At 36.8% G+C, this 26,659-nt stretch overlaps 1 long non-coding RNA gene across 4 annotated transcripts in view; it reads right to left on the reverse strand.

Annotated features, from left to right (window-relative positions):
- The window catches only part of LOC102138819 (uncharacterized), a 996,710-nt gene that overhangs the window by 720,519 nt on the left and 249,532 nt on the right, over positions 1-26,659 (reverse strand). For all 4 annotated transcript variants that reach the window (XR_010577831.1, XR_012417220.1, XR_010577829.2 and 1 more), the window contains one exon: positions 4,558-4,661. This is a non-coding gene — a long non-coding RNA (uncharacterized lncRNA). The remainder of the gene's footprint in view (positions 1-4,557; positions 4,662-26,659) is intronic.

Below are 26,659 nucleotides of genomic sequence, written 5' to 3' on the forward strand. Positions count from 1 at the left end.
AGCTAAAACCTACAGAGTTAAATAAACCACCTTTTGCAACCACAAATACAGTAACTGATTATAGCGAGGGCTGTCAAAAGATGATGAACATTTTGAGTGAATGTTTCTTGGGGAACAGAATATTCTCACCATCTCAAAGTATCACTCCATTAATTTCTTATAATAACAATGACAAAAGAGAACTTTTCACATGAGAGTTCTGGCCATCACCATCTTAATAATTATCAGGACAAACTGATATGTCTTCTGATGTGAAATAATGGAAAATACACAGTGTCACCAATGTTGTAGTCACTCCTAACATGTTTAGCCTAACCAATCATAAGAAAACAATCTACCAACCTAGATTATGAAATAGTTGAATAATGACTTCACAGATTCACGAATGCATTCGTTTTACAGTTATGTGTTAAGTTTTCACTATATACCCTGGTGTAGGTGTAGAGGTTTCAGAAATAGCACATGTCTTCTTACCACTTATCACTTTACTTAAAATATAAGGCAGGGTTTCAGGCTGGTAGAAATATACTTTCAAAAATCATATAGTCAGAGAAGACTTTGCTGGTGAAATGATATTTGAGTAGAATTCAAAACTAAGTGTATGGAGCCACAGGCCCCAAGTCTGGCTTATTTGAGGAGCAGCAAATCAGTTAGCAGAAGACTTAAAAAGGAGAAAAGTCATAGAGAATAAATCGCCAGGAACCATTTCATGTAAAATAATCCATTTAAGTCATGGTAAGAAATTTAGATTTTATTCCAAAATTTGGATTTTATTCTAAGTATAAAAGAACATTATGGAAAGAAATGTGCCTCCCCACAAGAAATTCATATCATATAAATAAAAATGATTTCTTGCTGTTTTTAAAATCATATTCACTGAGAAGAGAATATAATATAACATTTATATATTTTAAAATATTTGTTTCATGTATATTTATTCTAACTACCTCAAGAATCAACTATTCAGCTCTCATGCAATTGGAGATTATTAGAGAAAAGGGTCTGGGAGACTTTTTAAATGGGACCATTGTCTTGAAATACAAGTAGATGGAAGGTAGGGTACATGAATATGTGAGTGCTTAATATAATATATAGTTTGTTACTGATCCCAAACTTCTGAGATTTTCTTGTTGACTCATCTTGTCACTTACACTCATTGTGTCTGAAACTGTTAGAAATTTCAGCTGAGTCACTGTTTTCACTATCAGTCCAATTTTAAGATTTGTTTAAAATCCAAATTATATCACAGTGGAGAAAGTGTGTGTGACAGCTTTGAATGAAATGTAATAAATAGCCACCCCAGTTGCAGGAAGAAGGGTGGCAGGTCTTTCAAGGCCGTATTTTACCAAGCATCTCATTTGCTAGTGCAGGCGATTTGGGAGATGCTGGCAGGGGAGGAATAGAAAAATCTCTGAAAATGCTTAATTTCATTTTCAATTTAAGTAGCCGGAGCCTACTCAAAGAAATAGTCCCTGGAGTGAAATTTTGCAGCTGAGAAATTCTTTCAAGTCTTTCCCATTCTGCTGCTAACGTTCCTTAAAGCAAGAAATAGGCCGTTTGGCTCAGTTCTTGTTTTAGTCGCATCTGAGAGCAGAAAATCCCTCTGATGCTCCGTCCTGTCTTTCCTAATATCTCTATCACAGTTTCTAAAGGTGCTTTCAAGACCAGATGGACGTGCTGGTCCATTTAAGTTTCTCTCAGGGCTAATACTGCCCTCAGTCCTCCCGCGGCCTTTCCACTGAAGTCAGCGGGAATTACATGACTGGATCAAGGTGGGATATATGGCCTGATGCATTCACTGAAAATTTAAACTCTTTGAAAGAAAACAGGAAAAAGTCAGAGGGATGTGGAAAAAAAAATGTGTTGAGATGGCCTCCGCCAAAAACTGGAAGCAAATCAGCGATACCACATACATTCGTTGGGATATCAGATTCTATTTTTGAAGAGATATTAAGAGCTAAGGTAATAAATGTAGTCACATTTGGAAATAAGAGTGGTATAAAGTCACAAATACCATTATGGACAAAATCAGAAGGTCCTTCAGGACATAAAACTTGAATGGATCTAACATTTAGATAAATGGTGATTTAGAGTGATCAACATCAGACTTGTAGGATAGTGAGATATTATATTTTTAAAGCTGTCACCATTGCCTTCTCTTAGATACAGAGAATATAGTACATTCGGATTTTTTTTCTGATCAGTTTCATAAATCAAATTCAGAGTGTTGCATCTTCCTTTTACCTTATACAAGTGAATAAACTTTTTGAGCTAGTGACTTATCTTCCTGAAAAGAGGGAATTTGCCGACTGGAAGGTATAATGTGAGTTGATCTTGATTGTTGTGATTGCTTTGGTAGCTTTCTGCAATTCTGGGATGGAAGATATGTGTAAAGTGCTCTTAATTCTCTGGCTTGTATCTTTTCTAAACTAAGGTTGTTTCCACATTTATAAAGTATGAGTTCTGCACAGAGCCTTAGATGAGTAAAACTGCAATCTCAACATGGCACAAGTATACATATGTAACAAACCTGCACGTTATGAACATGTACCCTACAACTTAAAGTATAATAATAATAAATAAATTAAAAAAAAAAACTGCAATCATTTCAACAGTGCAAAGTTGTCAGGAAGAGAAATACACTATACAGCATGTCAATCAGATGAAGGGTACTCTTAATTTTACTCTTCAGGACAAAGAATTGATTACTAAGAAGCTAATAAACCAATAGGCAAACAACCAAACTTCAAGATATCAAAAACCCAAACTTGCTGCTTTCAGCCCATTCTTTCATATAATTGAAGGAAAGTAGACAACATTTTCATGTAAGACTACATAATAGGATGTGGCATTTTTTCCCCCATCACTGCTCCATCCAGTATAGAATTGTGTAGTTCATGGTCTCTGAGATGTTTTCCCCCTGACTCATTAATTCTTGATCAGATTTTCCTTGACTGAGAACACTACAGTCTCTAGCATCCCTGAGCCCTAGGGGGCACTAAAGTGACTCACAGACATAACCTCATCACCTGATCTACCCTTAACATTGCCCAAGGTAGTGTGGTGTTATAGGCATAAACAGGATTCCCCATCAAAAGCAGTTTCCCCATCATTGCCAGAAAATCAACATTAGAATTCATTCCTTGCAAGCTGAGTTATTTTCACTCTCCAAAGAATTCTCTAACAAAATGCAGACATGGCTGGGAGATTTACCCTAGGACTTCAGCACATAAATGGGTTGCTAAGACTTAGGAGAAAGGATAGGGAAGTTGAGAAGATACAAAAGACATATTTAATCTATCTCATAAGACAAGACACTGTAGTGGAAAGAGGATGTAAACTAAAGAAGAAAACCCACACTTCGTTTCAAATAACTATATTAAAGCAGTGTTTGTGAAAAGGCCTTCTTTCTCAGAAATCTTGTTCATGAGATTCTTGAAGAATCAGCTGGCACGTTGGCCTTTGATTTTCAGTTTCCACAACTGTGCAAAATAGATTTCTGTTGTTTAAGCCACCATGTGGATATTTTTTTTCTGAGTAGTAAGTCTCAACAGTGGGCTTTAAACATTCAGTAATCCTTGCTATAAAAAAGATATGCCGTAATGCAGGCTTTGTTGTTCCATTTACAGAGCACAGGCAGAGTGGATTTGGCATAATTCTTAAGAGTTCTAGGAGTTTCAGAATGGTAAATGAGCATGGGCTTCAGCTGAAAGTCACCAGCTGCAGTGGTCCCTAACAGGGGAGTCAGCCTGTCCCTTGTAGCTCTGAAGCCAGACATTGACTTCTCTCTAGCTATAAAAGTCCCAAGTGGCATCTTCTTCCAATACAAGGCCCTTTCACCTACATTGAAAATCTGTTGTTTAGAGTAGCCACCTTCATCAAAGATCTTAGCTTGATCTTCTGGATAGCTTGCTGCAGCTTCTCCATCAGCACTTGCTGCTTCGTCTTGCCCTTTTATGTTACAGAGATAGCTTATTTCCTTAAACCCCATGAACCAGCATCTGCTAGCTTCAAACTTTTCTCTTGCAGCTTTCTCACCTTTCTCAGCCTTTACAGAATTAAAAAGAGTTAGAGTCTTGCTCTGGGTTAGGCTTTGGCTTAAAGGAAGGTTGAGGCTGGTTTGATCTTCTATCCAGAACTGTCTCTTTGCATTCACAACATGGCATAAAAGGCTTTGCTTTCTGCCTATCTCAGCTTTTGACATGGCTTTTTCAAGAAGCTTAGTCATTTCTAGTTTTTGATTTATAATGAGAGATAGGTCACTGTTCCTTTCACTGAAATACTTAGGGGTCATTACAGGGTGATTAAATGGCCTAATTTCAAAACTGTCTCAGGCAATATGAAAGCCTAAGGGGACAGACAGAGTGGGAGAATGGCTGGCCGGTAGAACGGTCAGAACACAAACATTTAGTACATTCGCAGTCTTACATGGATATGGTTCATGACACTCCAAAACAATTACATTAGTAATATCGAAGGTCCTTGATCATAGAAATAATAATATAAAAATTATCATATAATAATATAACAATAATTTTGAAATATTGTGATACTTACCAAAATGTGACACAGACATGGAGTACCTGCTGTTGGAAAAATAACACCAACAGACTTCCTTGAGGGAGTTGTCACAAACCTTCAATTTGTAAAATCTGCAATATCTGCAAAGAACAATAAAGCAAAATGCTATAAAATGAGGTATGTGGGTATTAAAATTAAGCATAAGATTTTGTTAGGTAGAAACAATGTTGCACCCTAATGAAAATAAAATGTTTTTGATTCCTCAGTGATCAGAGAGAAATATAGATCTACATAAAATCTGAACTATTTCTATTAAGAGAAACTATAATCCAATATCCCTTATGAATATAGATGCAGAATCCTCAACAAAATAATAGAACAACAATTCCAGCAATACAAAAGTCAATACACCATTATCAAATAGAATTTTCCATGGAATGTGAGGTTAGCTTAACATCTAAAAAACAATCCATGTAATACGCCATGTTAAATGGACTAAAGAACAAAAACCACATAATTATGTCAACATATGCATAAAACACACTTGAAAAAATCCAATGCCCTTTCATGATAAAAATATGAACAAACAGGCAATAGAAGGAAAATTCTTGAGCCTGATATATGGAATGTAGGAAAAATTCACATTTTTTTTTAATGTGACACCATACTAAATGGGGTAACTGAGTGCTCTTCCTCCAAGATAATAAACAAAAGCAGGATGTCTGTTTCACTTCTATTCAACATTTTTCTGGAGTCTATCCAGGGCACCATACAAGTTTTAAAAAAGAAAAATGTCCAGATTGGAAAGAAAGCAATAAAACTACCTCTACTTTCAGATGACATGATTTTGTACATAATAAAATGTAAGAAATCCTGTAGAAAACTGTTAGAGCTATTAAGCAAGCTCAATAAGGTAGCTAGGCACATGTTCGATATTTAAAAAAATAGACATTTTTACATACTAGAACTGGACAATCCAAAAATGAACTTAAAATTTTTAATTGTCAATATTATAAACATAAAATATTTATAAAGAAATTTAACAAACGTGGAGTTGTATAACAAACTTATAATACATTATGGAAGGAAATTAAAGAAAACTTGAAAATTGACTGACATCTCATATTTATGGATCAGAAGATTTAATATTTCTAAAAAAGGGTGTACTCCACAAGTTCATCTATAGATCCAATATAATTATCAAAACCCAAGCTGCTTTTAAAAAATAGAATTTGGCAAGCAAATTCTAAAATGAATATGAAAATGCAAGGGATCAAGACTAACTGAAGCAATCTTGGAAATCAGCAAAGCTAGATGATTTATACTTCCCAAGTTTAAAACTTCATACACATCTACAATAATAAAAAAAGTGTGGCACTTACAAAAAGATAGACATCTAATATAAATCAATGGAATAGAAATAAGATTCTAGAAATAAACTTTTAATTTATCATCAAATGACTTTTGGTAAGAATGCCAAGACAACTCCATTGGGAAAGTACTGTCTATCGAACACATGGTGCTGTGACAAATGAATGTCATATGCAAAAGAATGAAATTGGACCCTCCTGCATACCATATATAAAAATCAACTCAAAATAGATCATAGATCTAAACATAAGAAGTAAAATTATAAAAATCTGATAAGAAAATATGAAAGTAAATATTTTTGTCCTTGGAATAAGCAATATTTTCTTAGATATGATGCCAAAAGCACAAACAACAACAACAAATGAATACATTAGTATCCACTACATTGATGATCTACAATAATCAAAATTAGATGATCTACAGTCATCAAAATTATAAAACTTTGTACTCAAAGAATGTCATTAAGAAAGTGAAAAGTTAACTCACCAAGTAGGTAAAAATATTTGCGAATCATAGATCTCAGAAGAGATTCATACAGTTTATGTAAAGATGTCTTAAATTCAATAACAAAAGGTCACTCTGTTATACAATGACTAATTGATCTAAATAGATCTTCTTCCAAATAAGATATACAAATTGTCAATAAACACATAGAAAGGTGCTCAGCCTCATTAGTCATTGGGAAAAGGAAAGCCAAAATCACAATAAGCTACTGTTTCATGCCTATTTTATTTTAAGATGGCTAAAATAAAAAAGATAGACAATAACAAATGTTGGCAACGTTCTAAAGAAATTGGAACCCTGATGTATTGTTAATGGGATTGTAAAATGGTACAACAATTTTGGAAAACACAGTGGCAGTTCCTTCAAACGTTAAGCATGGAGTTACCTTATGAACCAGTTATTCCCTTCCTAGGTATATGTCCAAGAGAAGGAAATAAAAACATACGTCTATATAACAATTTTATGAATGTTCACAGAAGCGCCATTCACAACAGTGAAAATATGGAAACAATTCAAATGCTTATCAACTGATAAATGATAAACAAAATGTGGTATATCCATACAATGGCATATTATTTGGCAATAAAAATCAGTGAAGTACTGATATGGTTTGGCTGTGTCCCCACCCAAATCTCACCTTGAATTGTAACAATCCCCATGTGTCAAGGGTTGGGCCAGGTAGAGATAATGGAATCATGAGGGCAGTTTCCTCCATAGTGTTCTCATGGTAGTAAATAACTCTCATGAGATCTGATGATTTTACAAAGTGGAGTTCCCCTGCACAAGCTCTCTTGCCTGCCACCATGTAAGATGTGACTTTGCTCCTCTTTTGCCTTCTGCCATGATTGTGAGGCCTCCCCAGCTACGTAGAATTGTGAGTCAATTACCTTTACAAATTACCTCTTCAAAAACCTCTTTCCTTCACAAATTACCCAGTCTTGGGTATGTCTATTAGCAGCCTGAGAACAGACTAATACAAGTATTTATACATCAACATAAACAAATCTGAAATTATGCCAAGTGAAAGAAGACCACAGATTGTAAGATTCTATTTAGAGGAAATGTCCAGAATGGACAAATTCATGGAGATAGAAAACTAGATCAATGGTTTTTAGTACCCAAGGGGAGAAGGGAATGAACAGTGATTGTTAATGGGTATGAGGTTTCTTTAGGAAGAGATGAAAATTTATTAAAATTAGATTGTGGAGGTGATTGAACAACTCTGAATATACTAAGAACATGTTGAACTGTATACTTTAAAAGAGTGAATTTTATGTTATGAAAATTATACCTCGATACAGCTGTAATAAAAATTATCAAGAGACATTACTTCTGAAATAAAATGTCAGAAGTAGCAATTATTGCTAATGATTTTGGCCCTTATTTGGTGGTTTTGTAGCAAGCTCCTTCTTAAAGAGCATTTCATTTACTCACAGCAACACCTTACAGACATGGGAACTCTTACAGGCTGAATTTTATCCGCACCCTTCAAATTCATACGTTAAAGTCCTAATACCTAGCACCTCTGAATGTGACCAGATTTGGAGATAGGGTCATTAAAATGACAAAAACCACAATTATTTTTACACCAACCTAATGATATAGGAGTTAAGAAGAATTTATTTAGGCAGATAGCGAGGGCATGGGAGTCCTCCGTAAGGTTTGCCATTTAATGAAAAGAAGTCCCCAGATTATTTTCTTTCCTAACGAAGAACAGTCTATAAAATTGTGCTGCAGACACAGACAAGCAAGCTGGGAGCTTGCAGGGGTGAATGCCGGCAGTTGTCCCCAGGAATATACTACCTGGGACTAGGCATGTTCAAAACAGCTGCTCCATCTTCACGTCTCTTTGGCAAATCACCTGTAGAGTAAGGAGAAGAAAATATGGCGCTGGCCAGCCAAATACCCTATTTGCATAATAAGATTAGGGTGGGGTGACCATCCTTCCCCGCTGGTATGTAAAAGTTACATCTGCTTGAGCCAATCCGTGGACCCTATGTAAATCTGACACCGCCCCTTCAGGCCTGCCTGTAAAATCTAGTGCCATCTACAAGGGGCCAGATTTTCCCTTTGGAAGCCTCTCTGTCTCTCTCTCGCAAGGGAGAGAGCTGTTCCCCTTTCTCTTTCTTTTGCTTTTTAAACCTCCACTCCTAAACTCAGTCCTCCTGTGTGTCTGTGTCCTTAATCTTGGCACGAGACGGCGGACCTTGGGTATTTACCCCAGACAACGACACCACTTCACTAACAGCGTTATGATTCGTAGCAGGCTAAGAGAAGGAGCAAATACCAGTTTATGAGAAAAGAAGCTCAGATTTAAAGACTGCCTATGACAATAAACAACTTCCACGGCTATACATGACGGGGAGAAAGATGACTAATTTTATATATGTATTTTTATTCTCCAACTTTTTCTACCATAGACTAAGAATCTATGTCAAGACAGAGCCTGAGAGTTTAAGTCAAGTTAGAAGACACTGAGCTTCTTACGACTGAGAGACTAAGTATATTATTTGCCTCAGTAGTCAGCAAAGACAAAGTGTGCAAGCAAATGCCAGATTTAGTTATATAGCCTGGAAAATAATCTTTGTTGTTGTTGTTTTTTTTATGATTTATGGGTGATCTTTGTGACCTGTGTGTATAGAAATTTTATAGTAGGTAATTCTCAAGTGCAATCCTGCAAACGCCAACTTTATAACCTCCTCAAAATATTCGTTCTGATTCTCTGCAGGAAAAAACATGCATCTTGGAGCTAACAAGGAGAATAAACCTTTGTTTTCTATATCTGCAAATTATTGACTTTGAAACTTAGAATATATTGAAAATATATAAGAAAAATGTTTATACTAAAAAGATAAGTGAGATGATAAATATCACTGATATATATCTTATATAATAAACTATATATTCTATATAATAATGTATATTATACAGAATTTATAATTATGTAAGTAAATTATATGTAATATATAATTATAAGTAAGTTATACATAATTTATGTATATGTACAAAATTTGCTGATTGGAAAACCCTGTTGTGGGGGAAATGTCTTGTTCCATTCCTGTCATTTATATATTTATATATTAAAGAGACAAAGAGGTTAGTATATATTTATTACATTTTTAATAATCCCAATGACTAATACAACATATTTAATTCTAATTATAATACATATAACTAACCCTGTTTTTAAATGGAGAAAATTGAGACTCATGAATATTAAGTGAATTGTCACATGGTACAGACATACTACGAGGTATGGGCTACATTCAAACTCAGTCTTCTAATTCTTATGTCTACGTGTTTTTAAAAATCTATATCACTTTCCAATTAAATATGCATAGCCTTGGAATATTCTAATAATAAATTTTAGGTGTGTCTACAATTGTCAAGGTGACACAACTTTGTCAAGAGGACAGGGTGGCTCGAATTTCATCTGAGACTTTTCTCTGTTTGAAAGGAATGTTAGCACACAGCTCACAGGGTTTTTGAACGAAAATATGGTGACACAGTGTGTGCCATCTGCTATGAACTAACCACAACTGAGTTTCCCTCTTCTCTTCCCCATAAGCTTTACATTCATTAACAGGAGTTGGGAAGTAGGAGGACTTTCTTCGGGATAAATTTTAGGAATAAAAGATATCCAGTTGATTAGTGGGGTTTTGTTGTTTTTGTTTTTGCTGTTTCTTTTAAGACAGGGTCTCACTCTGTCACCCAGACTGGAGTACAGTGGTGCAATCATAGCTCACTGCAGCCTCAACCTTCTGGGCTTAATTCATCCTCCTGCCTCAGCCTCCTGAGTAGCTGGGACTACAGTCACGTACCACCACACCTGGCTGATTTATTCACTTTGTGTAGAGATGAGGTCTTTTAATGTTGTCCAGGCTGTTCCCTAACTCGTGACCTGAAGCGATCCTCCCACCTGGGCCTCCCAAAGAGTTACGATTACAGGTGTGCACCACCATGCCTGGCCCCAGTTTATAATTTCTAAAGAGAAAGATGTGGTTAGATGGTCGGTAAGATCCTTTGTAGATTAAATAACTATTCAATGTAAATAGTAGACTGTATTAGTCAGAGTTCTCCAGAGGGACAGAACTAATAGGATATATGTATATACAAAAGAGAGTTTATTAAGGAGAATTTATTTGCATAATCACAAAGTGAAGTCCCACGATAGGCCGTCTGCAAGCTGAGGAAAAAGGAAGCCAGTAGTGGCTTAGTCCACGTCGAAAAGCCTCAAAAGCAGGGAAGCCAACAGTGCAGCCTTCAGTCTGTGGCCAAAGGCCTGAGGGCCCCTGGCATACCACTAGAGTAAGTCCTAGAGTTTAAAGACCAAAGAACCTGAAGTCTGATGTTTAAGAGCAGGAAGCATCCAGCATGGGAGAAGAGGAAAACCAAAAGACTCAGCAAGCCACCTTCTTCTACCTTCTTCCACCTGATTTTTCTGGTGGCACTGGCAGCCCATTGGACAGTGCCACCTACATTGAAGGTGCGTCTTCCTCTCCCAGTGCACTGACTGGATGTTAATTTCCTCTGACAATACCCTCACAAGCACACCCAGAAACAATACTTTACATCCTTCAATCTAATCACGTTGATACTCAATATTAACTATCTCATAGACACTCAATAAATATAAATCAATTTCATTGTGAAAATCATGACTAATATCATAAACAGAGGCTAACCATTGAAAGTTGTCCTATGAGGGCCGTAAGTAAACCTATTATCGCCTTAGGGTCATTATTATATAAGTTAAATAAAAACAATTACAAATATCAAATATTAAATTTAAAACTATGTGCAAATCATATTATTCAAACACTTTGTTGCATAGAAAAATGGAAATTAAAGGATGTACCTGTAGAGCTAAAGAAAATCTGCAGCTAGAGCCAACAAGATCTTTATGCAACCCACACTCTCTATTTCCTAGTTCTGCTAACGGAAACCAACCTTTTTGTGAACAAATACATTTCTGTTTGTATCAACAATAGTCATGGTCATTAAAGACTGGATTGATTCCCGTGACAATATCCTGTACTGAGTTCGTCTCAGAAGGAGAATGGAATGAAAAACCACGTGAACCTCCTTTTGATACTGCACTGACTAGAAAACAGACTTCATCTTTCTGTAAGAGTGATCTGTTTTATTTAAACACAGGATGGCTAAGATTTAAAAAAAAAAAAAAAAAAAAAAAGGCCTTATCAGACCCATAACACATAAGATATTTCAACACTCAGGTCAGCTGTTATGTTTTAAGAGTTAGGTGTCAATTTATCATGTTTTTCTGGACTATTACTTATCTCCCATCCCATCCAATATTTCTTTGTCCCCTTTTATCTAAAATCTTATTTTGGCAATGAGTACCACGCCTATGATAAACAAGGAGTTTTATTGGCCAGCTTTTGTTCAAAGGAAGAAATATGAATAGAATATGTTGTATTTTACATAATCACTGAAATACAACTTCTTGGTAGCTTTTTTCAAATTATTTGTTGTTTGACACTGGACAGGTCATTTCAGATAATCCAGTGGATTTTGAAAACAATCTAGAAAAGATTGTAAAAGGTACCTAATGGTTTCTATGTTCAATGACCCATGCTGTTCTGGGGTTCATAAAGGCATATTTGATGGGAACAGAAAGAAACGAGCTCTGATGAAAAATACTGTAACAACCACCCAGCTTCCCATAACATTAATGGCATTAGTAATAAGTATAAGGTGGTAACTTTGCTTTGCTTTTAGTATTAAGGATAATGAGATTTTTGCCGCAGTAGAGAAGAGAGCTTCTCCCTGCAGCTGGGAAGAAAACATCCCCAAGATGTGGGTAATTTGTGAAGAGGAGATTCAGATGGACCCATGAGTCACAGGAGATGATTTAGAAAGAAACTTAGTTGTAGTTATTTTTGACTTCATTGTAGTTATTTTTCTGATGTCCAGATTTCATCTTTGACTTCATTGTAGTTATTTTTCTGATGTCCAGATGACATTTCAGTTCTGAGTATTTTTTATCAATTGGACTTGATAATAATTGTTAGCATAGGTGCACACAAACACAAAAATATCATTCTCTAGGCCGTTAGTGCTTCTGTAGTTTGAAAGTCACATGAACTAGTGCAGGAGTGGGAAAATAAAGTAAGTCATGCTCACATGTGCTACAGCGCTCTTATAGGTAAGGTAGGTATGACTGAAGCACAGAAATAGCCATGATAGTTGAAATCTCAAACATTTATTTTGACTTCTGGTTTCAACTACTTTGGTCATTGTAATTTACATTATACATTTATTTTGGCTTCTACTTTCAACTACTTTGGTCATTGTCATTTACATTATTTCTCAAGATGATGTGAAATAACGTAACTGCACCAGACCAATCTGGGTCAGCTTTTATGAAACAAAGTTGAGCACTGTTTTTTAGTTGTCATGGACCCCTGGGTCAGATAACCTGAGTATGCTCAAATGAACCGGGTGTATAATCACAAGGGGAACCTCAGTGCCCTACCAAGGAGCAGGGACTCAATTAAGAAGGGAAATCACATAGTAGAATCTAATATCCCATCAGATTGAGCCCTGGCATCACCATCATGGCAGAGCCAAGTTGGCTACTTCCTCCCAACATCAGGTCATTGCAAGATCCAATCTGATCACACCTCATTACCCTATGCTTATAAAGCTTGACCCGGCTCCCAGCAGAGGGAGATATGGGTTTGGGAACTATCAGTGGTGTTCTCCTTACCTGTCGCAATAAAATCCCCTTCCTACATCCTCCTAAGTTATGGTTATTGGGTTGACAGCCGTGAAGCAACAGAACCCACCCATTGTATGGGTAACAATAGCAATGATTTTTGTTCATTTGTTTATTTGGTTGTTGTTTCTTCACTTCCAAGTCAACCTCTGGTAAAGATCTTAACAAACTATGAAATGACTTATGACGAGAAATGGAAAGAAATTAGAGTTCCAGATAATTCATTCACTGGCTCATCTTTACAGGCTCCTTTTTCTAGATCAGTGATTGGTAAATCTTGGCTGCATTAAAGGATCTCAGCATATGAATGATGTGTGGAGGAGTCCAATGATTTACAAATGTACTTTCCAGATTTAAAATTTCTTCATTTCAAAGGAACATGTAAAGAGAAAACAAAGAAGTTGAAGTATTGGGGAGTACTGGTTTTGCAAAGAATCCAAAACAGATAATCCTATACTATTACATGCTTTTTCTCACAGTGATACTATAACATATTTGAAAGCACAGACATAATTTCCTAATGTGTTTTCCCCTTACTAGGGTCTATCATAGGCAATAAGACCCAGTAAACTCTGAGATAGTTTTGAATCAATATATCAATAAAAAAATCTATAAAACATGCAAATGTAGTAAAAGAAACTGAAACTCCAACACTGATACAACCCTACATGTGTCATTCCCCACTTTGTCCATATCCTTAATTGTAAATTTATTTCACAAGTTCTAGAATGTATCCCCTAGGGCCTAAGTGCAAAGTGTTTGGAGGTTTCAAATCAGTCATACTGGTCTCTAGTTCATTATTTCACAATCCAAAGGAGTTCAAACCAAACCAGGTGGAGAGAATTACTTTAGCATAACACATATGGTATTCAAAAACAGTAATGACGCCTTCTACGGAAGGAATTCATAAAGTCTAAGCACTCAATTACCTGAGATATGGTTCTACATTATTCTTTATTCTGAATATACTTATGTATAATCCATAGAATGGTTAGTTTAAGAAAAAATTTACTCTGAGACAGCTAAAGACTAAGGAATTTTAGTACTTTGCCACACCATTTGTAGTTTTATTGAATCAGCAATAAGGAAGAATCTTAATGGCAGAAAAGTAGTTATTCTCTTTGCTAAAGGTTTGATATTGAATATGTCGTTGATTGTACTTTTAACAGCCGCCATTGACTAGAAAGAAATTTAAATTAACCCAATGTTGTCAGTCATATAAGGGAACTTGACCAGAATGTAGTGAAAAAACTCTTCAAGAATGCAGAAAAATATTTTCCTGAGTTGGGTGATATTTGCCTTCATTTATAGTTATTCGACATGCTCATATTGGAACCAGATTGCCATAAAATGGTTTGAAGTCAAGCAGTAGTAAGATTTACTATGCCAAATCATCTGCTTTGATCAGTTGTAAAGACCTGTAATATCTGGAAAATTGTTGCCTAATATGATGAACCTGTCAAACAAATAATTTTAATCTAAATTTAGAGTTACGAAGTGTTACCTGCTTGAAAAATTATTCCAAAGCTATTAAAATATTCTAAGGTTGGATAACTGCAGTCTTTGTATATACAATCCTTAAAATCCAAAAATTACTGTAGCATCATATTGTCGGGTAGTTCAGAGGAAAAACTTTTAGCTTATTGTAATACTATGTAGTCTCAGAAACAATACCATTATATAAATTAACACAAAGCAGACATTATTTTTACATAGGAACATATTTATCATTAGTTAGAGGGGTGTGGTTTTGTTTTTCTTAAGAATCCACATTTATAAACCATTGAGTCATCAAAGAAAAAATACAACCATAAACTTTATATTATCCATGATTGCAATATCATTTTCTAAATCTGTAAAAATGTGTGTGCATAAACCCCTGCAGTTGTATCGTACTTTAGCTATGAAAAAAATGAATGTGCTAAAGATAATGAATCTGTAAATAATTGTGCTTGTTTTCTAAGAATTTGGAAAGACTTTAAAAGGATTCTGTTAAAAGTTTAAAAAACATCGAGGGTGGCTTAATCTGGTTCCTTCTTTTTCTTTCTAATGATTTCCCTTGCGGCATTTCAAAATCCTCCCATTAACATGGAGCAGCACTTCGAAAAATTGCCTGGAGTTTTTCACTTTTGCTTTTAGATGACAGAACTGTGCATCAATAAGCTGTTGAGTGATTGAATAAAGTCTCCAAAAGCTAAAATGGAAGACTAAATGTAGCCATATGGATCTCCTGTAAGGGTGAAATTCAAAGCTGCAAAAGGTAGAAACTGCCTCTGCTTGACAAGTGCTAGGTGAGCTTAAAGAAAGGCACATGTAGAGATATTGCATAATAGGTGCATTCTCTCAGCTCTATATTTTTACTCTATGCTGACTGTGTTGCATGCTCGCCTATGGGAAAAATTGGAGCAAGTTATGCAGCATCTTCGACTAGGAGGTAATCTAAGAGGTTATTTAGTTTAACCTTCCTTTGAGTGCAGTAATATCATCTGTAGCAGTGAGGTTTAAATGTTTATTTTAATAGCAGACACTTCCTTCAAAAAGAATTCTACTTATAAACAGTATGCTAAATTGAAAAAAAGTTGAGTTACTCTGGCTGGGAACAGCACCCATAAAATTCCTCTTTCCCACAACCTCTTCCATAGAGGTGCAGGGTCCTCAAGTCTCTGCTAAGCATAGTCTGAATGACCCTGTTCTCTAACATCCTGGAGAGGGAGCTCACCACTTAACGAGCCCACCCACTCTGATTAGGGGCAACTCTTAGTCCTAAATTGTGCTACTTATCTTGAGTCAAAAATATGTTTCACATTAATTTCCCGCTAGTTTTGCCCACCAATGCTATTTATATCAATTCTATTGACTCTTCCCCACAAGAGCTCTTCAAACATTTAATGCCTGGTATTAAAGCTAATGTAAACTTTTTCTTCCTAACAACTTTCAGAAAATATTGAAGAGTCTCTTATGTAAAGATGTTTATTTTCTTAACGCATGCCCGGCATATATGCTTTGTATGTGTTAACCTAAAACAATCCAATGACTAGATTCTATTATCATTATTTACATCTTTCAGAGTTTACAGGGGTCCAGTAGGTTCCTCAGGGTTATATGCCTACTAAGTGGTAAAGTCAGAATTTAAATCTTATGTTATGCTTTTTAAATTGAATTATTATGAGTGAAAAAGTTGTTTATATCCAGTATTTTGGAAAGAGTCCTTTATCATAAATATGTTCTGCAGATATGTTCTTCCATTTCGTAACCTGCATTTTCATTTTCTGTAGAGCAGATTTTCCTTACTGATATGTGACTCGTCTTTTCTTTTATGGTTTTTACTTTTTATTTTAGTTTTTACACTAGAAGTTTTATAGGTTTGGCTCTTGTATTCAGAGCTCTAAGCCAGTTAAAATTAATTTCTGATATGAGATAAAGATAGAGTTTTTTTGTTTTTCCATATAGATATTCACATATTCCACCACCATTTGTTGTGTTGGGGCCAAGGAAAACTTATCCTTTACTCTCTGAAGGTTTGCTGAAAATCACTCATTAGAGGCAGATTAATAGGAGAAAAGGCACATACATTTATGTGATTATGGTTTTACTTGGCACAGGAGCCTTCAAAATGAAGACAAAAGATACAAAGGAAATTGTCAATTTCTATGCTTAGATTTAAGAAAATATGGGTAGCTGTGTAGCGATATGATTGGATAAAGAGGGTATAATCTAATGTTGATAGACTTAGTAGGGAAACTCAGCAAGGTTAGTCTGTCTGTATTTTGGGGGGCCTCTCTGAGTACGAATTTGTTTTCATTTTTGTAGGAGTAGCACACTCTTTGGAATGGGGATCTTATGATCTATAGTCAAACAGGGTTGGTCAGTTAATGTTTTTATGACCAGTTTTTATACAGAAAGGTGTGGGGAAAGAGTAATATTTTTAGGTTTTATGGCTCACTTTGGGGAAAAGGGTTTCTGGTTTCTTTGACTCACCTTGGGGAAGAAAGTTTCTAGTTTTTCTGGCTAGCCTTGGAGGAGAGTGGGACTGAGACAGGAAGACAAGAAAAGGTCAGACAAAAAATGTGTTTCTGAGACTACTTTTGAGGGCTTAATTTTAGAGTATGACTTTCTGTTCAACAGTTGACCAAATTATCTTTTACCTGTCAAATTTTTTGGACACATGTTTTTAAAATAAATTTACCACATATCAATATCTGTGGGCATATTTTTTAGTCTGTTCTGCTCTACTTAATTATACCTACTCTTGTTTATGTATGCTTCTTAACATTGTTTGTGAATTTTTTATTTCTAATTGATACATAATAATTGTACATATTAGTATGTTACAATGTGATGTTTCAATGCTGAATTATACCAGTTATTATGCCAATGTAGTAGTGTTCAATTATTTAATACTCGTAAGTCTTGAATTCAGGCCATGCAAATCTTCTAACTTCTTTTTTTTCAAAGCTAGGAGATTTGGATTTTTATTTTAAAAGTTTAAATAAGGTTTTTAAATTCTAAAACAATCAGTTAGGGTATCAATTGGAATTGCGTTGAATCTACAGATACATTTTATTCTTTCAATCCTTGAAAATGGTATTTATCTCCATTTATTATATCTTCTTTGGTTATTCTCTCCAATGTTTTATAGGTTTCCGTGTACTGATCTACCCCACATTTTGTAAAGTTTATTCCTACGTCTTTCCTATTTCTGAAGCTACTTTAAACTACATTTTTGAAAATTCAACGTTCAATTTTTATTTATATTATATAGTAGTACAATTGGTCTGCTTATATTAACCCTGAATTTTGAAACATGCAAAGTCTCGTTATTTGTTTGGATTTTTTTTTTACGTTCTTCAGGATTTCCAACAGAGATTTCTCTACAGTAAATAAAATGGCTTTAGTTCTTCCTTTCCAGTGTGTGTGCCTTTCTTTTGCTTTGCCTTAAAACAAATCTAAGATCTTCAATGCAGTGTTGAATAAGAGTGGTGAGATTAATGATCCTTACTGTTTTATGATCTTAGGAGAAAAGCATTTAATCTTTCTTTATTAAGTGTGATATTAAGTGTATATTTTTTTCTAAGTGCTTTTTATGAGTTTTAGAAAGTTCCCTAGTTTGCTGAAGGTTTTTGTGGTTTATTTTTGCTGTTGGATTCAATTTGTTTTAATAGTTTTTAGGATTTTGATTTCTACAGGCTCAACATACAATGTTGGATCAGGAACAGGATAACCACCTGTATTAGTTCATTTTCACACTGCTGATAAAGACATGGCCAAGACTGGAAGGAAAAAAAGATTTAATTGGACTTACAGTTCCACATGGCTAGGGAGGCCTCAGAATCATGGCAGGAGGTGAAAAGCACTTTTTTCATTGCAGTGGCAAGAGAAAATGAGGAAGAAGCAAAAGCAGAAACCCCTGATAAACCCCTCAGATCTCACGAGACTTACTATTACAAGAAAAGCAGGAGAAAGACCAGACCCCATGATTCAGTTACCTCCCCTTGGGTCCCACCCACAACATGTGGGAATTCTGGGAAATACAATTCGAGTTGAGATTTGGGTGGGGACACAGCCAAACCGTATCATTTCAACCCTGGCCCCTCCAAATCTCATGTCCTCACATTTCAAAACCAATCATGCCTTCCCAACAGTTCCCCAAAGTCTTAATTCATTTCAGCATTAACCGAAAAGTTCACAGTCCAAAGTCTCATCTGAGTCAAGGCAAGTCCCTTCTGCCTATGAGCCTGTAAAATCAAAAGCAAGCTAGTTACTTCCTAGATACAATGCGGGTACAGGTATTGGGTAAATACAGCTGTTACAAATGGGAAAAATTGGAAAAAACAAAGGGGCTACAGGGGCCCATGGAAGTCTGAAATCCAGCAGGGCAGTCAAATTGTAAGGCTCCAAAATGATCTCTTTTGACTCCAGGTCTCACACCTAGGTCACACTCATGCAAGAAGTGGGTTCCCATGGTCTTGGGCAGCTCTGCCCCTGTGGCTTTGCAGAGTGCAGCCTCCCTCCTGGCTGCTTTCATGGGCTGGTGTTGAGTGTCTGTAGCTTTTCCAGGCACATGGTGCAAGCTGTCAGTGGATCTACCATTATGGGGTCTGGAAGACAGTGGTCCTCTTCTCACAGCTCCACTAGGCAGCGCCCCAGTAGGGACTCTGTGTGGGGGCTCCAACTCCACATTTCCCTTCTGCACTGAAATAGCAGAGGTTCTCCATGAGGGTCCCACCCCTGCAACAAACATTTGCCTGGGCCTCCAGGTGTTTTAGTACATCCTCTGAAGTCTAGGCAGAGGTTCCCAAACCTCAATTCTTGACTTCTGTGCACCTGCAGGCTCAACACCACATGGAAGCTGCTAAGGCTTGGGGCTTCCACTCTCTGAAGCCACAGCCCAAGCTGTACATTGGCCCCTTTCAGCCACAGCTGGAGTGGCTGGGACACAGGGCACCAAGTCCCTAGGCTGCACACAGCACGGGGACCCTGGCACTGATCCACAAAAGCACTTTTTCCTCCTGGGCATCTGGGCCTGTGATGGGAGGGGCTGCCATGAAGGTCTCTGACATGACCTGGAGGCATTTTCCCATGGTTTTAGGGATTATCATTAGGCTCCTTGCAGCTTATGCAAATTTCTGAAGCCAGCTTGAATTTCTCCCCAGAAAATGACTTTTTCTTTTCTATCACATAGGCTGCAAATTTTCCAAACTTGTATGCTCTGCTTCCCTTATAAAATTGAATGCCTTTAACAGAACCCAACTCATCTCTTGAATGCTTTGATGCTTAGAAATTTTTTCTGCCAGATACCCTAAATCATCTCTTTTGAGTTCGAAGTTCCACAGATCTCTAGGGCAGCAGCAAAATGCTACCAGTCTCTTTGCTAAAACATAACAAGAGTCACCTTTGCAGCAGTTCCCAACAAGTTCCTCAAATCCACCTGAGACCACCACAGCCTGAATTTTATTGTCCGCATCATTATCAGCATTTTGGGGAAAGCCATTCAACAAGTCTCCAGGAAGTTCCAAACTTTCCCACATTTTCCTGTCTTCTTCTGAGCCCTTCAAACCTTTCCAATCTCTGCCTTCTACTCAGTTCCAAAGTCACTTCCACATTTTTGGGTATCTTTTCAGCAATTCTCCACTCTACTGGTACCAATTTACTATATTAGTCCGTTTTCATGCTGCTGATAAAGACACACCCAAGCCTGGAAAGAAAAAGAGGTTTAATTGGACTTACAGTTCCACACGGTTGGGGATGCCTCAGAATCATGGTGCGAGGTGAAAAGCACTTCTAACATGGTGGCAGTAAGAGAAAATGAGGAAGAAGCAAAAGCAGAAACTCCTGATAAACCCATCAGATCTCATGAGACTTACTCACTATTGTGTGAACAGCATGGGAAACACTGGCTCCCATAATTCAATTGCCTCCCCTGGTCCCACCCACAACATGTGAGAATTCTGGGAGATACAATTCAAGTTGAGATTTGAGTAGGGACACAGCCAAACTATATCACCATAATAGACATTCTTATGCAGAGTGGAAAAAAAATCAACGGAATAAGATATTGTGATCCACAGAAATTCTGAATTACACCTGTATAGATGTTGGAGGTTGCTTGATTAGATCTCAGAATGTGTGAATAATTTTCCATGGCTTCCAAATCTTCTTTTGGGCTCCTGTTTCACCTTCTAAGTCATCCTTCCATTTTCATGGAGAGTAGCACTTACATGCAGCTATTTCCTGGCTTCTTGATTTCAGTAGAATCTTAGAGTCCAAAAGCCTCTTTTATTTTGTACTCTCTGTGTCTCTTTCAGTCTAAGGTGTTAGAATTCTGCGGATAAAATTCTCACAAAAACTTGTGAGCCTCCTAGCAATCTCATTGGTTCACTTCACTGGACAAATACCACATCCACAGATCTCTTCTAGATAAGACTTCTCTACCTTGGGCTTCTACCAAGATTGCTGAGAGAAAATGGCTTTAATCTTCCTAGAGACACTGTTGTTTGAATGACAGCAGACATAATATCTTTAAAGAGCCTTTTGTGTGACTGAATAGTACTCTGGAACACATAATTCACTTTCTTAGATCTTAACAAAATGTTCATAACCACACTCTTTGCTTTATCATTAGACTACATTTTTCTGGCAGTGACCTGGCTTTGATCTTTAGTCAGAAGCCATTTCTTAATTTTAACTATCTGGATAGGCTGAACATTTTTAAAACCAATGAGTCCACCTGGGATTCTTTCTGTATAAAGTCCTCTCAATGTATCTTTCTCCTCTCTCATTTTACTATAAACAACAAAGAGAACCCAGTTGGGCAGGCGCAGTGGCTCATGCCTGTAATCCCGGCACTTTGAGAGGCTGAGGCAAGCAGATCACCTGAGGTCAGGAGTTTGAGAGTTGCCTGGCTAACATGGTGAAACCCTGTCTCTACTAAACATACACCATCAGCCGGGTATGGTGGTGGGTGCCTGTAATTCCAGCCACTCGGGAGGCTGGGGCAGGAGAATCACTTGAACCTGGGAGGCAGAGTTTGCAGTGAGTTGAGGTCTCACTGTTGAACTCCAGCCTGGGCAAAAAGAGTGAAACTCTGTCTCAAAACAAAACAAACAAACAAAAAAGAACCCAGTTAGCATCTTGAACACTTTACACTGAAATCATAGCTAGATCACCAGTTCATTAGGCACATACTCTACTTTCCACACGATGGCCAATGACAATGTTCACAAGCTTTCTGCCACTATAGGAAAATAACCCCTTGCTGCTAATTTTCAATAAGATTTTTCTCTCTTCCCTTTAAACTCTCAAAAATAACCTCACCAAAGTCCAATATTCTATAGTCTTTTCCAGATACTTAAAAGCTTTTACTAATATGCTCCTCAAAACTAATTGCCTGGATCCAAAGACCTTTCCGTAGTTTATCATTTTATTATGGCAGCATCTACTTCCAAATATCAAAAAACAAAAACAAACAAAAAAACCCAGAAGCGTTTATTTTTCTCACAGTTTCTGTGGACTAGGAATCTTGATGTGTGTGCTTGGGTACCTCCAGTTTGAGTTCTCTAATGACGCTATTGTTTATTTCTTAGCTGGGGCTATGTAGTTCTTGTCTGGGGAGAATCTACCTCCAGGCTCACTCACACAGTTGTTAAGAAAAAGAAACTATGTCCTTCCTGGTCTGTGGAACTAAGGGCATCTCTGATTTCTTGGCTACTGGCTGGAAGTTTCACTCATTTCCTCGCCACTTGGCCTCTTCACACGGCAGCTGGCTTCTCTCAGAATGAACAATAGCTAGTGAATAAAAAAGCTTCCCCAGATGGATGGTGCCATGTTTTCTTTTCTTTTCTTTTTTTTTCTTTCTTTCTTTTTTTTTTTTTTTTTTTTTGGTTGTTGTTGATGGAGTCTTGCTCTGTTGCCAGGCTGGAATCCAGTGGCACGATCTCAGCTCACTGCCACCTCTGCCTCCCTAGTGTAAACGATTCCCCTGCCTCAGCCTCCTGAGTAGCTAGGACTACAGCCGTGTGCCAGCACGCCCGGTTAATTTTTTGTATTTTATTAGAGAAGGGGTTTCCCCATGTGGGCCAGGATGGTCTCAATCTCCTGACCTTGTGATCCACCTGCCTGGGCCTCCCAAAGTGCTGGGATTACAGGTATGAGCCCCCCAGCACAGACACCATGTTTTTGTTTTTGGTTTTTAACCCAGTATCAGAAGTGCCATCCTATTGCTTATACCATGTTCTCTATTCTAAATGCAAGTCGCTACATTAAGCACACGCCCAAGTGCATGGCATTACGCAAGAGCATAAATTCCAGGTCACAAGCAGAAGTTGGGGCCATCTTGGAGGATGCTTTCTGCAATTATCATGGACTACTTGTGTCTGTTTCTGTTCCTGAATTCCATTGAAGTAAAAGAACACGTTGGTCATTATTTTGTATCTGGTTTATTTTTCTCAACATTACTTTGTGTTTGTTTGTCTATTGTTTTTAGTTTATCTATGTCACTGTGTGCAATTGATATTTACTGTTTTTAACTGGTACACAAAATTCCACTGTATGATTACAAAGAAGCTACTTATCCACTCTACCGTGAATAGATACTTTAAAATTTTTAAAAAGTTTTCTTTCATTAAAAATAATGTTATAATGAATATTTTAGAATATGTTTATTCTGGAATGTGTTTAGAGGAAACAGACACTCATTTTTCTTGGGTATATGCTTAGAATATAGAACTGGAATCACACGTTTGTTAGACAAGTTTATGTTCAGAATTATTACACACTGCCAAAAAAATTTCTGAAATGCTTACATCAACTTGAAATTCCACCAAAATATGCTATTTCCAGTTGTTCAATATGGTTGTCAAAATGTAATATGTTGGTTTTCAAAATATAGCCTCTCCGATGGACATGTCTTCAGTCAACCAGTTCATCCTGAGGCTTTATCAAATGCAGGTAGGTAGGTGCTTGATTATATAAATGGACAAAACATTAAAAATATAAAAAATTCATGGCTCATGAAGATTATATTTTTATGGAGAAAGACAAAAATTTTTTAAATAACAGAAACAAAAAAAAAACATGCATTGTCATATAATATGATAGGAGCAGATCAATCTTATGGAAGAGAAAGATCAGGGCAAATAAGAACAGGACCTTCAAAGGGGATAGATTTTAACACAGTGACATTTGAACAAAACTTGAATATAGTTAGAATTAGTCAGGTGGACACTTGTAGGAACAACGCTTTATGTGGGGAATGGTGCAGCCAGGGCAAATGCCCTAAAGCAGGAGCCCGCCTATCCTTCTTGAAGATGATCAGAGGATCAGAGAGTACCCTGTAACCACAGCAGAGTAGGCAGTGGAGGGAACAGGAGAGAGATTAGTGAAGTAATGAAGGGCAGGCACATCAGTTTGAGGACATTTTTTTTCCTCTGAATGAAATGGAGGTCATTTGATGGTTTGGAGCTAAGGAATTCACATAACCTCATTCACATTTAAAAGCCATACTCTACAAGTGATGTTGAGAGAATTCAGTTTATAGGCAATAACTTAAAGCCACAGTACTAGATGAGATAGGGTTAAGGAGATCATGTAAATGGGAAAGAACAGATGCCGGGGCATTACTACAGTAGAAGTCCTTAGTGGAGGAGGAGTAGCCAGCACGTAAGTTCGCAAGATAAACCAATAAGAAGGAAAGAAATCCATGCAGGTGTAATGTCACTAAAGCCTAGAGAAGAAAATATTTCATTCACATATGGTCGCCTTTGTCAAATACTGCTGAAAGAGAAATACAACAAAGATTAAAATGAAATCTTTTTTGTGTGTATGTGTGTGTGGATGATTCAGGATACTGTAGAGTTTGATCAGAGCCATTTCAATGAAATAGTATGGTGAAAAACACTATTGAAGTCAACTGAAGAGGCAAGTGAAAGAAAACAGAGACCAAGGCATAGAGAATCATTTGAAGTGTTTTATTATGAAGAAGAGCGGGAAAACATGAATGTAAATCAAAGAGACAGAAGGACAAGGGTAGCTTAGTATTTTTTAAGGTAGGTAATATTAAGAAATATTTGTACACCAATGGATTTAATCAAGTAAGAAAATGAGAAAGGAATAATACAAGAGAAAGAGGAAAATGTAAGGAAAAAGTCTGAAAAGATACACACATGTACAAAATTGAAACGAGTGGAGAGACTGAAATTTAAACAAAAGCATTTATTTTACCATAACAGAAGTGACCACAAAGTATGTGGGTAGTATTGCACTTAGGCTGTAGTTGTTGGTATTTTAAGGTAAGATAATTCTTCTCTGCTGACTCTGTTTTCTCTACGAAGTATGTAGAGAAGTCATTAGTTGTGAAGGATGGGGGATGTAGTGTTTGCAAAGAGAGAAGTGTGAGATGGGCATCCTAGAGGGTGGAGAAGGGAACTTGCTAGTATTATAACTTTTTCGTGTTGTGTGCCAAAGTAATATTTGTGTCAGAAAACTTGACCGCTTGAAATTTTTGTTCAGAGATTTATAACAATAGAAACAATATACTCTATAATATTTTTCTGCCATAGACTTCTGCTCATGCAAAGATAAGGTGCAGATTTATTTGCAAAATTTATTAATGTTTATTAAAACTTAATCTACAGGCAAATCATCACTGTGGCATCATTGCACTTTAAAAGAGCTAATGGTTATCATGTATATATGATATATATCATGTGTATATATGATATATGAATGCACACACACACTTTTTTTTTTTTTGATATGGAGTCTCACTCTGCTACTCAGGCTGGAGTGCAGTCGTGCCTCTTGGCTCACTGCAACCTCTGCATCTCAGGTTTAAGCGATTCGCTTGCCTCAGCCTCCCAAGTAGTTGGGATTACAGGCATGTGCCACCATGTCCGGCTATTTTTTTTTTCTTTTTTATATTTTCAGTAGAGACATGGTTTCACTATGTTGGCCAGGCTGGTCTTGAACTCCTGGGCTCCAGTGATCCGCCTGCCTCTGCCTCCCTAAGTGCTGGGATTATAGGCGTGAGCCACAGTGCCTGGCCACATTGTTTTTTTTTAAATACATCCCCTTGTTTTGCTTGCTTGTTCTCCTCTTTTTGCCTTGTACTCTCTCCATTTCTAATTCTCTCTTTGGTGAATTTAAGATCAAACCCAAACATCACCTCCTTGTATGACTTCTAACCAAGGCTTTCTTGATGTTTATCCCTTTCCTCAGAGTGAACTGTCCCATGGCCTGTACGCTAAGCCTTTGTCCATATTGCTCCTTCAACTTGTGTTGTGATTAGCTTCAACTTGTGTTGAGATTACCTCATTTATTGTGGCTTACTTTACTATTGTCTTGTTAAGCCTAGGCACTTAAACAGGTACTTACACAGTACCTGTTTCATAAATTGTATAAATGAACAAAGTATACAAGAAGTATCACTTGACTCTATAGTTTACAAAGTGCACACCAGTATCTTTGTGACTCATTTTCTCCTTCTTCTCATTGCTTCTCTCCATCCCATTCATGCCTATGACTTAACCTAAGCTCCTGCAAAAGCAAAAAGTTCCTGGCATCCCTCCATATAAATAACTTCAAATAATATGGATGTGGAATTCATCAGCTACTTGATTCTGAGTCTACCACAGATCTTTAAGTTTCCACAAATTTATTTTATGTATCCACTGAGTGCTGTAGAAGCAATAGTTAGAATGGAATTAAGATCTGGAAGAAAATAAATCAAAATATGGGCAATAAATATAATTGGGAATACATGCTTCACTGGAAAGATGCTGCAAATTTATGAATGTTTATTCAAAGTTAATCTACAGGCAAATCATCACTGTGGCACCATTGCACTTTAAAAGAGCTAATGGTTATGGACTAGTAAAAACGCAGTCTGAGCTATTAAATTATAACAAAAATCTAATCTCGGACCTGCCTTTGTGACTCAAAATCTACATATTTCCCCCCACTCGTTTTTTTCTGTACTCTTCCCAACAGCAGAGGAAATAACTTACATTACTTGCAAGAGCTAAA

This window comes from Macaca fascicularis, chromosome 9, assembly GCF_037993035.2.
Source record: "Macaca fascicularis isolate 582-1 chromosome 9, T2T-MFA8v1.1".
NCBI classification, from domain to species: domain Eukaryota; kingdom Metazoa; phylum Chordata; class Mammalia; order Primates; family Cercopithecidae; genus Macaca; species Macaca fascicularis.